The 13,787-nt window shown below is 40.4% G+C and overlaps 1 protein-coding gene across 4 annotated transcripts in view; it reads right to left on the minus strand.

Annotated features, from left to right (window-relative positions):
• PAIP2B (poly(A) binding protein interacting protein 2B) overlaps window positions 1–13,787 on the minus strand; it is a 39,783-nt gene that overhangs the window by 11,091 nt on the left and 14,905 nt on the right. For 2 of the 4 annotated variants that reach the window (XM_065929496.1, XM_065929497.1), the window contains one exon: window positions 6,457–6,539. The exons of the other annotated variants lie outside the window; for them this stretch is intronic. The gene's annotated coding sequence lies outside the window, so the exon portion shown is untranslated. The remainder of the gene's footprint in view (window positions 1–6,456; window positions 6,540–13,787) is intronic. 4 annotated transcript variants of the gene reach the window in all.

The raw sequence follows: 13,787 nt of genomic DNA on the forward strand, positions 1-13,787 counted from the left end.
AGCAACTTCACGTTTACTTTTCACTTTCATGCATTGGAGAAGGAAATGGCAACCCACTCCAGTGTTCTTGCCTGGAGAATCCCAGGGACGGGGGAGCCTGATGGGCTGCCATCTGAGGGGTCTCACAGAGTCGGACACGACTGAAGTGACTTAGCAGTAGTATGAAACATATCAGTTTAATATATTTTAGACAGAGACAAGAAGTCAACGATTATTTCAAATACTGCTCCAGAATAATAATCTCAAGGCTATAAAGGGGGAGAAACCAGTTTTTATTTTTACCACTTCCATTTTCAGCATAACAATGACAGAATCAAGTGTGTTCCGAATGTCAGGGCAACTGAGTAAATAGGTATTCCTAATCAGAGACCCTTCACAGGTCTTGAACCTTGATGGACAGCAGATTACACAGCACTTTCCAAAGATTCATTTGGCAGTTGCTCACTATTCTCATAGCTCAGTTGGTAAAGAATCCACCTGCAGCGCAGGAGACCCCAGTTTGATCCCTGCGTCAGGAAGATACCCTGGAGAAGGGACAGGCTACCCACCCCAGTATTCTTGGGCTTCCCTGGTGGCTCAGCTGGTAAAGAATCCACCTGCAATGCGGGAGACTGGGTTCAATCCCTGGGTTGGGAAGATCCTCTGGAGAAGAGAAAGGCTACCCACTCCAGTATGCTGGCCTGGAGAACTCCACGGACTGTATAGTCCATGGGGTCATAAACAGTCGGACACAACTGAGCGAACTTCACTTCACTTACTATCAACACAGTGATTTCTCCCCACATTATGGAAGTCACCCACAGAGAATCAGAGCTCCATTTTCTAAAACATCTGCCTTTGCCACCAAAATAAATCCTGAGTGCCCATTACCATCATGAGAAAAGGAAAGCAGAGTTAAGAAAGAACAGAATAATCCTAATTTAAGAGCAAGGCAGAGCACAGAGAACACATTGCAGGATATACCTGTTCATGAGAAAGGGAATGGAAAATTACCACAAATTCAACATGGGGATATTACCTAATTTAACACAAACACTTAAAAAAGTATTTTTTTAATTTTATTTTTAACACAAACACTTTAGAAAAGTAAAAAACACTGTGATTGGGACTGTCAATACTAGGAAAATAGTTCTCTCCACAGTAGGTTATATAGTGTTGATTTGTATTTTATACCATTCCACCTTTTCCAAACAATTAGGAAGTTTGGTTTCTCTAAACAGTAGCAATCCAAGAGCGTAATTTGTATAGGGCTTAACAATTTATAAAGAAATTTCATATCTATGCTATAACTAAAAGTACATATTCTGTCCAACCTCACTTTAAAAAAAACACCCAGACAGTGCTAAAGACCACAGAAGATCCTGGTTCAGCGGTTAGGCACACTGGGTTGCTGGGTCAGTTCAGTAACAACACAGGCTTGTGGGCCCATTGTGTGACAGTGACACCTGGTGCTGAAGGTGCCTCTTGACGTTAGTAATGGGGTGAGCATGGGGAGGTTTTGCTGAAGAATGGTAAATCCTAGGTTTCGAAGGTTGCAAGTCTCGAAGGTCATCTTCCCACCATCAAGTCCTCAGATGAGGCAGCCGTTTCAGTCGACCGCTTGCACTTCATGCGATTCTGAGGTGGGGGCACCCAGCTGGGCTGCTCCCAGATTCCTGACCCACAGGACTGTGACAGTAAACGTTTATTGTTTTAGCCTGCTAAACTTTGGGGTAAGTCCTTATATAATAATAAATAAATAACACAGGTATTCAGTAAACACAGACATCTAGCTCTGCCATATAAACCACCAGTTGCCACTTGTCTATTGTTTGAGGAGTTCTTCAAGAACTAGACCTCAATAGCACATAAAGGAGTTGATGTCTGGTCTGTATCTAAACTGCATTAAGAAATCTAAGAACTATTTGAAACTCATTCCCCGCCTCCATCTCACTTTCCCTCTTAAATATGTGGCAAACATGCTGAAAATGGAAAATAATGATTGACATTTGGCTGAAGATGGTAGAGCATGTAGTCAAAACAGGAATGCTAAGCTCCTGCCAAGCATATGATTTAGCACTTTACCTTGGTCAAGAGTTTGTGTTTAAGATATTTGGCTTGAAATAGAGGTCTTGGTTCCCAACCACAAAGAACTTCAAGACTTTTAATATACCTAGGATATTTCCAGAATACTTACTTCATCAGTTCAACACTTTGAAAAACCACAACTTTCAGATTCAACAATTTTTCCAATCCAAAAATTGGCTATTTTTTTTTTTGAACCTAGATGAGATTTTTTTTTTCCAGAAGCTAAAACTAGCTTATGCCCAGGATAACAACTTGACTGTCAAGAATACTTGGAACTACTGACTCAATTATTGGGAAAAAGTCTATTGAGTAGTTTATATTAAAACTAGTCTCTACTATTATATTTCCTACAGTTTTGTTAAGTTCATTCTGTCTGGTTGTTGCTGTTCTGTCGTTAGGTCATGTCCGACTTTTTGCAACCCCATAGACTGCAGCACGCCTGTCTCTTCTGTCCTCCACTATCTCCTGGAGTTTGTTCAAATTCATGTCCACTGAATCGGTGATGATATCTAACCACATCATCCTCTGCTGCCCCCTTCTCCTCCTTCAATCTTTCCCAGCATTAGGGTCTTTTCCAGTGAGTCGGCTCTTCACATCAGGTGGCCAAAGTATTGGAGCTTCAGCTTCAGCATCAATCCTTCCAATGAATATTCAGGGTTGATTTCCTTTAGGATTGACTGTTTGATCCCCTTGCAGTCCAGGGGACTCTAAAGAGTCTTCTCCAGCACCACAATTCAGTCTGGTGAATACCATTTAAAAAATTAAACATTATGGGTTAACAGTTTTACATTTTATTTTACTTCAAACACGTTGCCACTAGATTCAGGCTTTGGTCTTTCCCAATTACACCTTAATAACTCAGGTAATTAGATGCACTCACTCACTAGTTTCTGTGTGTCTACCCTCAGCCCTGTGCTTGGCAGCTATTTTCACAAGGTACACAGTTGTTTCCCTCATGGTATTTACATTCTCTCAGGAGAGAGATAAGCAAATAGTTAAGAATCATTAGTATTAAATTAAAAGGAGAGGCAGAAGGGACTATTAGAAGACAGGAAGGCCCAATCTAATTCAGGAGTGGGGGGTGGCTAGGAAGGGCTTCCCTGAACAAGCAACATTTAGATTGATTCCTGAAAAATTTGTTAGCTAGCAGGAGGGAAGAGAGGGAAAACCATGTGCAAAGACTCAGAGGCATAGGAAGGGAACTTTCAAGAACTATAAGAAGGTATGTACACATGTAGTTGAAGAGTCAAAGGAGAATAAGTTGGAGAAAGGCCAAGGAAGAGAGATGAGGCTGCGGAAGCAGATGGACCTGATCATCTAGGACATCAGAGGCTACATGGAGAATTTTGGATATCATCCTAAAAGCAATGAAAGCCACTGAAAGCGGTTCTCAGCAGCACAGTGACATGACTCAATTCATATTTTGAGGTCACTCAGGTGCCATATGGAAAATGGATTGGAAAGACTGAGAGAGGATAATGGGAGACCAGTAAGGCAGCTAATGCACTAATCCGGACGAAAACCAAAAGGTAGCTGCTTAAACTAGGACAATGGCCGTAAGAAGAGAGTAGACAGATTCCAAAACTATTTTAGGTGTTTCTGGGGAGGAACTGGACATGGGGAGACAAGGTGAGGCAGATATCAAGCATAACTTTGGCACAAGCACCTGGGTGAGCGGTGATGTCACTCACTGAGCTAAGGAACTCTACGGGAGGGCAGATTTTTCTAGGGTGGGGATGGGGGTTTGAGGCATAAAGGGTGATGAGTTCTATTTTGGACACATTAAATGTGTAATGCCTCTGAAACATTCAAATGGTGAAATAAATAGGTTGTCTGTATGCATCAGTAAGAGAGGTATGACTAAATATAGAAATTTGGAATAGATGTCTACATACATGGTAACAGAAGTCATGGGCCTAGAATACTGCCTAGGGAGAAAGGGCAAAGTCAGATAAGACAAGGAGATAGAAAAGGAGACTGAGAAGGAAACTAGAGGAGTGTGCCATCATAGAAATCAAGGGAAGACAGAACCCTTCCCTTATAGTGAGTTGAAAGGTAGCCCCCAAGAAGATATGTTCAGATTCTAATCCCGAGAATCTGTGAAGACGACATTATTTAGAATAGGGGTCTTTGTAGATGTAACTAAATTAAGAACCTTGAGATAAGTAGATCATCCTGCATTATCCCAGGAGGCCCTAAATCCAATGGTAAGTATGTTGTAAGAGAAACGCAGGAGATCTGACACAGAGAAAAGGAGGCAATGTGACTGGCGAGGGAGAGACAGGATTGATGGGGCCACAAGGCGAGGAATGCCTGCAGGCAACACAAGCTGAACAGGCAAAGAACAGATTCTCCCCTGTTCTCCCCTGCAGTCTCCAGAGAGAGAGTCCAACCTGATTTTTTATTTCTTGACTTTTTGACTTCTAGCCTCCAGATGGCAAGAGAAAAAATTCATGTTGTTTTAAAGCCTCTAGTTTGTGGTACTCTGCCACATTAGACACAGGGGACTGATATACCCAGTAAGGAAGGTATGTTGAAGGCTGAAATAAAAAGTGAAAGTTGCTCAGTGAAAGTGAAAGTCACTCAGTCATGTCTGACTCTTTGTGACCCTGTGGACTATACACAGTCCATGGAATTGTCCAGGCCAGAATACTGGAGTGGGTAGCCATTCCCTTCTCCAGGCGATCTTCCCAACGCAGGGATCGAACCTGGTTCTCCCGCATTGCAGGCGGATTCTTTACCAGCTGAGCCACCAGGGAGGCAAGGTCAGAAGGAAGGCTGAGAAGTGTCTACAGAATTTAGGACCATGGAGATCTCTTACGACCACGATGAAAGCAGGATCCTTAAAGAGAAATGAGGGAGAAAGTAAAAGGAATGAGATATGAATTGCAGGTGACAGGAAGTAATCAAAACTCTTTCAAGGGGCCAGGTGCCAAGGAAAGGAAGAGGAATGAACAGGAACTAGAGGGATGAAAGGTCCCTGGAAACTATTTTTAAAGACTGGAGAGTCCAGAACATGTTTAAATGTTCATAGAAAGAGTCTAGTGGAAAGGGAGAGGCTAGAAATAAAGGAGAAAGAAGGAAAAGCTCATAGTACAGGCTAGGGGAAGGTAGGAAGAGATACTTACTTGTTTATTCTTTTGAATAGCTAATACATTCCGATGATTCAAAATCTAAATGCCTGGGATTCTTAATTAGTAACAGATAGTTAATTATAGTAAAACAGAATTACTAATTAAGAACAGATGATGAGCATAAAGTCAGAGCAAGGGAAGCACATTGGAAGAGACATTTAATCCATTACAAAGCCTTACTCCATGAAACACTCTAACTCCATGGCAGATTTTCACTTCCCTGGTGGCAGGAATATAAGTCTCCCTGTCCCAACAGTTGCTGGATAAACCTACCAAACTCTAACTCTAGAACTTTGCTTTTGTTTTCTCTTCTAATTTTTCTAATATGTGTGTGTATGTACATATAACATACACACACATTTTAAAGCTACATAAGGCCTATAGAAAGTAATTTTATAAATTTTAAATACACACTGTAAACCAAAAACAACGCAGGAGGCTGAAAATAAGAAATGAGTTTATTTGGGATCTTAAGAATTGAATTCAAGAAACACAGATTTGGGTAACCCCAAAAAAGGGGAAACAGAGATTTTATTTTCTTGGGCTCCAAAACCACTGCAGGTGGTGACTGCAGCCATGAAATTAAAAGACACTTGCTCCTTGGAAGAAAAGCTATGACCAACCTAGATAGCATATTAAAAAGCAGAGACATTACTTTGCCAACAAAGGTCCGTCTACTCAAAGCTATGGTTTTTCCAGTAGTCATGTATGGATGTGAGAGTCAGACTATAATAAAGAAAGCTGAGCGCTGAAGAACTGATGCTTTTGAACTGTGGTGTTGGAGAAGACTCTTGAGAGTCTCTTGGACTTCAAGGAGATCAAACCAGTCAATCCTAAAGGAAATAAACCCTGAATATTCATTGGAAGGACTGATGCTGAAGCTGAAACTGCAATACTCTGGCCACCTGATGCGAAGAACCGACTCATTTGAAAAGACCTTGATGCTGGGAAAGATTGAATACAGGAGGAGATGGGGATGACAGAGGATGAGATGGCTGGATGCCATCACTGACCTGATGGACATGAATTTGAGCAAGCTCCGGGGAGTTGGTGATAGACAGGGAAGCCTGGCGTGCTGCACTCCATGGGGTCACAAAGAGTCGGACACGACTAAGCGACTGAATTGAACTGAAAAAGAGTACTCCAAGGAAAACAAAGAGTCATAAAGACAAAAGGGCATAAGATTGTTAAAAGTTGCCTGACGAGTAGGGCAGAGAACATATTTGAATACATAATAGTTGAAAACTTTCCTAACCTGTAAAAGGAAACAGCCAGCCAGGTCCAGGAAACACAGAGTTCCAAGCAGGATCAATCCAAAGATGGCCACACCAAGACACACTGTAATTAAAATGGCAAAAATTAAAGATGAAGATGAAATATTAAAAGCAGCAGGGAAAAGCAATGAGTTACATACACGGTAACGCCCATAAGGCTGTCAGCTGAATTTTCAGCAGAAATTCTAAAGGCCAGAAGGGACTGGCACAATATAATTAAAGAGATAAAAGGGAAAAACCCACAACCAAGAATACTCCACCTGGCAAGGCTTTCATTCAGATTTGATGGAGAGGTTAAAACTTTTTTCAAATATATTTATTTTTGGTTGCATTGGGTCTTCATCATTGAACGTGGGCTTTCTCTAGTTGTGGCAAGCAGGGGCTACTCTGTTGCAGTGCATGGGCTTCTCATTGCGGTGCATGTGTGCTAAGTCACTTCAGTTGTGTCTGATTCTTTTGGGATGCTATGGACTGTAGCCCTGCCAGGCTCCTCTGTACAAGCGATTCTCCAGGCAAGAATATTGGAGTGTGTTGCCATTTCCTCCTCCAGGGGATCTTCCCAACTCAGGGACTGAACCCACATCTCTGAAGTCTCTTGCACTGGCAGGTGAGCTTTTTTTTTTTTTTTTTTAACCACTAGCACCAGCTGGGAAGCCCTCTCATTGCTGTTGTGGACCACAGGCTCTATGCACACAGGCTTCAGCAGCTGCAGTATAGGGGCTCAGTAAATGTGGCTCACGGGCCCCAGAGCACAGGCTCAACAGTTGTGGCACATGGGCTTAGCTGCTCCGTGGCATGTGGAATCTTCCTGGACCAGAGATCAAACCCATGGTCCCCTGCAATGGTAGGCAGATTCCTATGCAGCATACCACCAGGGAAGTCCTCAAAAGTTTTAAAAGAAGCAAACGCTAAAAGATTTCAGCTCTACCAAACCAGCTTTACAAGAAATGTTCAAGGGACTTCTCTAAGCAAAAAAGAAATGGTCACAACTAGAAGCCTGAAAATTACAAAAGAAAAAAGCTCACTGGTAAAGTCTACACTAAAGGTAGTAAATTTAACTACATACAAAGTTAGTAGGAAGGTTAAAGGATAAAACTAGTAAAATCATCTATATCTTCAATTAAAGGAGTCACAAAACAAAATGGTAAAATATGATGACAAAAATAGTAATCATGAGAAGGGAGTAAAAATGCAGAATTGTTAATATGTGCTTGAAATTAAGAGATTGGCAACTTAAAATAAATAAACATATTGCTATAAGTAAACCTCACTGTAACCATGAACCCAAAATCTATAATAGATACACACAAGAAAGAGAAGAAGTTTAAATGCAACACTAAAACAGTCATTACATCACAAGTGAAAGTGAAAGTTGCTCAGTTGTCTCCAACTCTTTGTGACCCCATGGACTATATACAGTCCATGGAATTCTCCAGGCCAGAATACTGGAGTGGGTAGCCTTTCCCTTCTCCAGGGAATCCTCCCAACCCAGGGATCGAACCCAAGTCTTCAGTACTGCAGGCGGATTCTTTACCAGCTGAGCCACCAGGGAAGCCCACACAAGAAAAGAGAACAAAAGCAAAATAAAAGAACAAATAGGAACTACAAATACAAAAATAAAATGGCAATAAATACATATCTATCAATAATTACTTTAAGTGTAAAGAGACTAAAGACTCCAATCAAAAGACAAAGATAAAGTGTCTGCCCGCAATGCCGGAGACCTGGGTTCGATCCCTGGGTCGGGAAGATCCCTTGGAGAAGGAACTGGCAACCCACTCCAGTATTCTTGCCTGGAGAATCCCATGGACGGAGGAGCTTGGTGGGCTACAGTCCACAGGGTTGCAAAGACTTGGACACGATCTAGTGACTTCACTTCGCTTCTTCACTTCATACATAAATATATAGGTTTCCCTGATAGCTCAGTTGGTAAAGAATCCATCTGTAATGTAGGAAACCATTAGGATTCCTGGGTCGGGAAGATCTTCGGGAGTAGGGCTGGCTACCCACTCCAGTATTCTTGGGCTTCCCTTGTGGCTCAGATGGTAAAGAATCTGTCTGCAATGTGGGAGACCTGGGTTATATATGAGGGCTTCCCTGGTGGCTCAGATGGTAATGGGCGTGCCTGCAATGGGCGAGACCCAGGTTTGATCTCTAGGTTGGGAAGATCTCCTGAAGAAAGAAATGGCAACACACTCTAGTACTCTTGCCTGAAAAATCCCATGGACAGAGGAGCCTAGTAGGCTACAGTCCATGGGGTCGCAAAGAACCAGACATGACTGAGTGACTTCACTTTCACACTTATATATACTGCCTACAAGAGATTCAATTCATACCTAAAGCAACATACAGACTGAAAGTAAAGGGATGGAACAACATACTCCATGCAAATGGAAATCAAAAGAAAGCCATGATAACAATACCTATACTGACAAAATAGAATTTAAAACAAAGACGGTTACAAGAGACAAAGAAGGATATTATGTAATGATTAAGGGATTAATCCAAAAGGAAACTGTAACAACTGTAAATGTATATGCACCCAACATAGGAGGATGTACACATATACAAAGCAAATATTAACATAACATAAATACAGACATAAAGGGAGAAATCAACAGTAATGAAATAATTATAGAAGACTTTACCACCTCACTTACATCAATGAACAGATCACCCAGAGAGTAAATCAATAAGGAAACACTAGCCTTAAATGACACATTAGATCAGATGGACTTAACAGATACATACAGAACATTCCATCCAAAAGCAGTAGAATACATTCTTTTCAAATACACAGGCAGCATTCTCCAGGATACATCACAGCTAAGCCTTAGTAAAATTAAGAAAATTGAAATCCTATCAAGCATTTTTTCAACCAGAATGCTATGTGACCAAAAAATTAACTATAAGAAAAGCACTGCAAAAATATAAACATGTAGAGGATAAACAATATGCTACTAAACAACCAATGGATCACTTAAGAAATCAAAGAATAAATAAAAAAATACCTGGAGACAAATAAAAACAAAAACACAATGATCCAAAATCTATGGGATGCAGCCTGAGCAGGTAAGTTTACGGTGATATAAGCCAATTTCAGAAAATAAAACAAATCTAAAATAAACAACCTAAACTTACACTAAACAAACTAGAAAAAGAAGAACAAAGCCCAAAGTTAGTAGAAGGAAAGACATCATAAAGATTAGAGTAGAAATAAATGAAATAGAGACTGAGAAAAGAGAAAAGGTGAGTGAAACTAAGAATTGGTTTTCTGAAAAGACAAATAAATAAAATTGATAAACCATTTGCCAGATACAATAAGAAAAAAAGAGGGCCCAAATAAATGAAATCAGAAATGAAAAGAAGTTATTAACAACAACATGGAAATATAAAGGATCATAAGAGATTAATATAAGCAACTATATGCAAATAAAATGGTCCAACTAAAAGAAAAGGACAAATTCCTAGAGATATACAATATCCCAGATTGAACAGGAAGAAATGAAAAATATGAACAGATTAATAAACAGTACCGAAATTAAATCAGTAACTACAACAATGCCCAAGAAACAAATTGTAGAACCACATGGCTTCATAGGTGAATTCTACCAAACACCTGGAGAAGAGTTAACACCACTCTTTCTCAAACTATTCCAAAAATTTGCAGAGTAAGAAATATTTCCAAACTCATTCTATCAACCAGCATCACCCTGATACTTAAACTCAACAAAGACACAACAAAATAATAAAATTATATGCCAGTATCATGATAAACATAGAGGCAAAAATCCTCAATAAAATATTAGCAAACTGAATCCAACAATGCTTTAAAGGGATGCTTTCCTGATGACTCAGTGGGATAAGAATCTGCCTGCGATGCGGGAGACACAGGAGATGTGGGTTCAATCCCTGTGTGTGGAAGATCCCCTGGAAAAGAAAATGGCAACCCACTCCAGTATTCTTGCCTGAAAAACCCCATGGACAGAGGAGCCTGGTAGGCTACTCTCCAAGGGTTGCAAAGAGTCAGACACAACTAAGTGACTAAGCATGCATGTACACACACCAAGATCAAGTGGGACTTATCCCAAGGATACAAGGGTTGTTCCATATCTGCAAATCAATCAATGTGGCACACCACATTAATAAACTGAAGAATAAAAATCACTGGTGAGAATTGTGCTTGACTCTGACACAAACAGGAAAATATTTGGTCCAGTAAGTAGATAGACTGTTACTGTTATTTTAGGGTAAGGGTTCCATAAGTATCCTAAGTTTCCAGCAGGTGGCAAAAGGTCTGATTCCACTCAGGTTGAGATGTCACTTCACTAATGGCCTCTCAAGAACAACAACAATAACAACAAAACAAACTAATGGACTCCCAGCTCCATTTAAAGAGCTCTCTTACCAAAACAGACTCCACTTTGATTCTCCCTTCACCATGTAGGATGTTATATTTTGCACTAATTTATCTGGCTCCTTGTTTACAAAGTTTTACAAAGTATATAAACCCATCAACTTTTCTCCATCATCTGGTGGAAGATGGAGGTGTAAAGGAGACAAATGAGTGGTTCAACTTTTTTGAGGTGGGAAGGGGAGGCAGGACACGACACGTAAGGTATCTGTACAGAGATTTTAAAACAAATTATAGGTCAATCTTGAATTAGAATGACCTTGTTCCTCTATTTCATTTGTTCTCAAAGAAGTTGCATGGCCTTTAAGAGAAAACAAGTAAGTAATCACACTGCTAGGCTTTCCTATACTGATCTCAATACACAAATGCTCCATCAGTTACCTTTCACTGGATGCAAGAAAAGAACTTGCCAAGAAAATGTTAGTATGCTTGCTAAGCAATATAATTTGTTGGGCCTGAGCCAAGGCCAGGCATTTGTATATATCCATATATGTATTTTTTTATTGGTAAATATTTATTTATTTTTGGCTGCATTGAATCTTAGCTGTGGCATGTGGGATCTTAGCTCCCTCACCAGGGATCAAACCTGTGTTCCCTCTTTGAAAGGTAGCTTCTTAACCACTGGCCCACCAGGGAAGGCCCCCAACATTGCATTTTTGTGTGCATGTGATCCTGATATACAGAAAGGCTAAAGGCTAAGACCAATTCCTCTAAGACAGTGGCAGACACTATGTGGAATAGAACAAATCTCAATTTCCATAATTCTTACACGTCAGCAGTTCTCAAATTGGTGTTTTACAAAATATCAACCTTGTGAATGCTCTTTGCAAAAAATTTTTTTAATTAAAAAAAATTCATGGTTTCCAGTGGTTACCACTCCACACTTCCACTGTGGGGGACACAGGTTTAACCCCTGTTTGGGGAACTATGATCCTGCATGCTGCAAGGCGAAGCCAAAAAACAAATTAATGGCCAGGTAGAATAAATTCTTTGATCTGAGAAGTCTTAACTACCAAGTATTTCACTAATTAATTAATTGCTTTATTTACTTATCTGATTATTACATTTTAAATCTAACTAACAACTCACAAACCTTTATAAACAATGCCTGGGATGTTCTGTGATATTATAATTATTCTACTGGAAATGTACAGAACAGACACCAAATATTCTCTATACAGCATTTAAAGCCACTTCCAAAGGCAGAATCAACACTTGATTACAGTCAATATAGCACGTTCTGCTTCCCTAGGTGAAAACCATCAATTGTCTGTCCTCCCAGAATAACATCAGGCAGTGGTTGGGGACTTTGACATCTCCATATACAGTATTAAATGCTACTAAATACAAGGTATTAAGTGCTACTAAATACAAGGTATCAAATGCTACTAACAGGGAAGATATTGCAAACTGAAGTCTTTAACAGATAACATTAACCAAAATATTCCTATAGGCAAATTATTATATATGAAATGTGTAACTTTTCTGAATAACAAAGGCTTCTAAATGTCTTAAACTGATATGATGACAGTTCACCTTGCTCTTAAAATGTATTCAGTTCAGTTCAGTTCAGTTGCTCAGTCGTGTCCGACTCTGCGACCCCATGAATCACAGCACGCCAGGGCTCCCTGTCCATCACCAACTCCCGGAGTTTACTCACACCCATGTCCAGCGAGTCAGTGATGCCATCCAACCATCTCATCCTCTGTCATCCCCTTCTCCTCCTGCCCCCAATCCCTCCTAGCATCAGGGTCTTTTCCAATGAGTCAACTCTTCGCATGAGGTGGCCAAAGTACTGGAGTTCCAGCTTCAGCATCAGTCCTTCCAATGAACACCCAGGACTGATCTCCTTTAGGATGGACTGGTTGGATCTCCTTGCAGTCCAAGGGACTCTCAAGAGTCTTTTCCAACACCACAGTTCAAAGGCATCAATTTTTCGGCGCTCAGCTTTCTTCACAATCCAACTATCACATCCATACATGACCAATGGAAAAACCATAGCCTTGAACAGACGGACCTTTGTTGGCAAAGTAACGTCTCTGCTTTTTAATATGCTGTCTAGGTTGGTCATAACTCAAATGTATAATAATATTAGAACTGCCACTATAGAAGCCTAAATACAATCTCTGCCTAAGGTCTTCCCCACCTCCATCCCTATTTTACAACTGATTATACATACACTCTATTGATAATTACTTGCTATTTATTTTGGGAATGGTCTATTTATAACCTCAGAAGTTTCCTGAGGGCAAGAATCAAGTCTTTTACACTTTCTGTATGTGTGTTAGTCACTCAGTTGTGTCTGACTCTTTGTGACTCCATGGGGCCTGCCAGGCCCCTCTGTCCATGGGATTCTCTAGGCAAGGATACTGAAGCAGGTTGCCATGATGTTCTCCAGGGGATCTTCCCAACCTAGGGATTGAACCTGGGTCTCCTGCATGGCAGGCAGATTCTTTACCCTCTTGAGCCACCAGGGAAGCCCCTTTACACTTTCTAGTATGCTTTTATGTGCCCACCAAGTCTTTAATAAACAATCTGTTGACAAACTACCATTTCTAGAATGCTATATTCTAAATTTCACAACTTAGGAAGGGATGTCCATGCTTTCAGGGGCCTGGACATGGGCTGAGTATTCTTCACTGAGTATTAACAATTATTCTGCACAGCCAGTGAGTGACAGTATCACTCAGGAATCTGTTTTTACAGGTTAACTTACTCCTGAGGGAAAAAAAAAAGTCCTAATTCTATTCTTTGAAAATATTTTACATGTTCTTGTTTACTATTTTAGCATTTAATAACACCAGGTGGCTATAACATTCTCTTCACTAGCTGCAGTCTTACCAGAGAGGATTACCTAAACTGGAAGAAATCCATAACATGAATCTCAACAAATATCAC

Source organism: Muntiacus reevesi, chromosome 3 (assembly GCF_963930625.1).
Source record: "Muntiacus reevesi chromosome 3, mMunRee1.1, whole genome shotgun sequence".
Classification (NCBI taxonomy): domain Eukaryota; kingdom Metazoa; phylum Chordata; class Mammalia; order Artiodactyla; family Cervidae; genus Muntiacus; species Muntiacus reevesi.